The following is a 3623-nucleotide window of genomic DNA, read 5'->3' on the forward strand; positions in this document are numbered from 1 at the left end:
AACTTGTGCACCCAGATCTCATTTTTAAAAAAGCTATATGTTTTAAAATCCTTCCACCCTTGAAGAAGAACAGTTCAAGCAAAACACTAAAATCAGGAAATTAGTGTGACGTTCATGCCCATGATGAGTGGAAGTGACCTTCTGACTGCACCTGTATACATCGTGTCCAGCCATGACATCCAGCATGGTACCAGCAGCCACGTACCTGTTTCTGGTTGTTCAGGTGCATTTCGCGGTCAGCCACCTCCCGCCGCAGCCTGTCCACGTCCTGGCCGAGCTGCAGTCGATCCTCTCTGTCGTCAGAGGCGTCGTCCAGCTGCTTGGACAAGTAGAAGTTCTGACGATTCAGCTCAGCGTTCTCCTGGGTCAGTGAGGTCAGCTGCTCCTCCAGGTCTGTGATCACCTGCAGACGAACCAGAACACTCAAACTTCACGTTTAAAAAGACAAAAACATCAAAAGGACATTTATTTTACTGAAATATAGTTTTGTACTCTCTGAGATCATTGCTCTACTTGTTCAGTCTAAAATGCAGATTTCATTCAAATTTGCGGTGGACGTCATTTTTAAATCTTTTCATCCGGCTCATATGAACTTCTGATAGAACTGACCAGTCCCGTTTCGATTTACAGACAAACTTATTGGAAGTACAAACAAGAGTGCATGAGATGATTCTGAATCAGATATTTTTGTTCCTTCCTTAAAAACCATGACTTAAAGGAGTAGGTTGGACCTACTGAAGTGAATTTCTGTGTAGAAGTTTTAAATAATATCTTACATGTTGTAGATAGCTGCTTCTATCTAGATAAAAGCTAGTCTGAACGTTGCCAAGACCAAACTGGATAACTTTCATCCTAAAACATCTTCAGTCTAAAATAAATCAATTGGTTCATGAAAATACTTTTATTTAATCTTTACACCACCATCAGTTTTTCCTAACAATGTTAATTTGGCAAGAGTATTATAATATTCCTGCTGGATGTGACCACTGGATGCACTGGAAGTGCATTTAGACTAATAAACAACCACAAAATACCATGTAAACAACTGTGTAATGCACATGTAATGGTGTAAAGGTTTATTTTTTAATAGAAATCACATGAATCACTAAAAAAGGGCAGCACGTTGGTGCAGCTGATAGAGCTGCTGCCTCTCAGTGAGCAGGTTGCCCCAGCTCAAATCCCGGTCCGGGGTCCTTTCTGGGTGGAGTTTGCAAGTTCTCTCCGTGCATGCATGGGTTTTCTTCAGGTACTCCAGTTTCCTCTCACAGACCAAAAACATGCATGTTAGGCTGATTGGTAACTCTAAATTGTCTCTAGGTGTGAGTGAGAAAGTGAATGGTTGTTTAACTCTATGTGTCCCTGTGATGGACTGGAGACCTGTCCAGGGTGTCCCCCGCCTCTCACACAGTGACAGCTATATATGGGCACCAGTGACCTCCACGACACGAAAAGGAAGAAGAGGGTAAAGATGATGGATGGATGGATGAACCACTTAAAATGTTTGGAAACTGAAGTTGTTGATGCAGTAATCCACTTTAGCCTTTACTATTTTTATATTATTGCGTTCATATAAATTTAATTCAGTTTATTGATATGGTGCCAATTCATAACAAAAGCCATCTCAGCACTCTGTACAAAAAACACTTACATACATTATAACATGCAAATTAGTAAAAACTGTCTAAGGAAGCCAGCGTGTGGCGATGAACCTTCACTTTGTCGCACCCTTCCACCCTCAGCAGAAAGTTGGTGACAGTGGAAAGAAATGACTCTCTTTTAACAGAAATAAATTTCCAGCAGAACTGGGCTCAGGGTTTTTTGTTTTTTTGAATGTCCAGAGGACCAGATTGAACTTTTTTAGATTTTTCTACCTGGATTATTGAGCATGCATCAGGATGTCATTCCAAGATGGTTGAAATATTCCTTTAACAGATTCACACTCAAGCATATCTCCACATTTAAATCCCTCCTTGGTCAGTCAGTGGTAGATGAGAGTGGATAATGACCCCCACTGTTATTTAAACACCGTAATCAGCTGTTTACTATGATTTACACTTACAGTGACCTCATCAACCTTACGTCAACGACCAGAGGAGGCAGAAACTCCCCAACATAAAAATGATGCTCATTATTGCGATGTTTTACCTTAGAGTCCAGGCAGGAAATCAATCCACGATTGTTAGTCCACTATTAAGTTTAATTCATTTAATCAAGGTGTATGTACTTTGTATCCAGAGATAGTGACAATGTCTTATTACATTACAAACATTTAGGGTTATGTACTGAGGAAGAATGTGTCTGTAACACTTGTGTTTTTCACAAGCACTGACATTATGGAAAGGAGAGCTGGCTGTCACTTCACATCAGATTACCGTATTTTCCGCTGTACACGTTGCACCACCCTATAAGTTGCATCAGTCCAAATGTGTCTAATAAAGTAGAAAAATCCATAAATATGTTGCTTCGGTGTACAAAGTATAAGTTGCAGGGCATGTAAATTATGCAAAAGACCACGACTTATATATGGAGAAAAATACGGTATGAAGTTGTACCAGAAGCTCGTCTGATTACTTCCACTGTTTTTCAAATGACCAAACAGTACAACAATGAAATAAACTTCATTTACACTTATGAAAGCTGGCAGCTCATAAACAAAACTTACTCTTTTGACCCCTTTTCAATTAGTACTGGTACACGCGACTCGACTCGACTCAGCCTGGTTCCAAGGCTTTTCCATTAGTAACGCTACGTAGAACCGGCCCCTTTTTTCAGAACCCTTGCATGTGTGGTTCCAACCGGCCGAACAGGTACCAAAATGTGACTTCAGAACACTGTCAGTCACTGATTGGTCAGGGGGCGGAGTCACAGTATCTTTCAGGAACTTTTCAAAACACAGATCCACCATTTGCAATTTCTCAGAACTTGGAGCAGTGACTGGATCTATTTTAAATATTTTAAAAACAATAATGACAACACTGTGGTCTAATGCCGACTCAGGGCTCGGGATCCCGGCCTTGTGTGCTCTGCGGGCTCCAAGCTCTGCTGGTCACCAAGGAGGATCATACGAGCTGCTGAATCGCAGAAGGCCGTTGCCCGGACCCCGGCCTTGCGTGCTCATGAGGCCAAACCCCGATCCCAGCAGACGGATCTGGCGCACGGAGGGTGGAAACGATTTTTAACAACTTTTTATGTAATGTTTTTTTTTATCAGTGATGATTAAATAAATAAACTGTGCTGGCTTTATCATGAAATCCTGTTGTCACTTTAATGACTATTAATTAATCTGTTAAAGTTAGCTCATAAAAAGACAAAATTATTGGATCTCTCCGGAATATTTCCCTCAAATATGTTTAAAGAAGAGCTACAGCCTTTAGTTCAACTTTATTCTAACCCACAGATGTACAAATCACAAGACAAGAATTAAACTTTAAAGCAAAGCAAAAAATAAAAATATACCTGTAAACAAGAAACAAAACCACACATCTAAATTGAACAATAAAAGTAGACACGAGTGCAAATACATCAAATGATGAAGAAAACGCATAAAATTTTAAATATAGATGTTTTTGTAGAATCTGCTTCATCAGAGATTTAATGGTGAACTAAAGTTCATTAAAAGTTCA

General features: G+C 40.0%; 1 long non-coding RNA gene across 1 annotated transcript in view; it reads right to left on the bottom strand.

The window, feature by feature from the left end:
- Window positions 1–360: 360 nt before the first annotated feature.
- The window catches only part of LOC119414141, a 13648-nt gene continuing 10385 nt past the window's right edge, over window positions 361–3623 (bottom strand). The window contains exon 3 of the long non-coding RNA XR_005186992.1: window positions 361–403. This is a non-coding gene — a long non-coding RNA (uncharacterized LOC119414141). The remainder of the gene's footprint in view (window positions 404–3623) is intronic.

This window comes from Nematolebias whitei, chromosome 8, assembly GCF_014905685.2.
Source record: "Nematolebias whitei isolate Nwh7 chromosome 8, NemWhi1, whole genome shotgun sequence".
Lineage (NCBI taxonomy): Eukaryota > Metazoa > Chordata > Actinopteri > Cyprinodontiformes > Rivulidae > Nematolebias > Nematolebias whitei.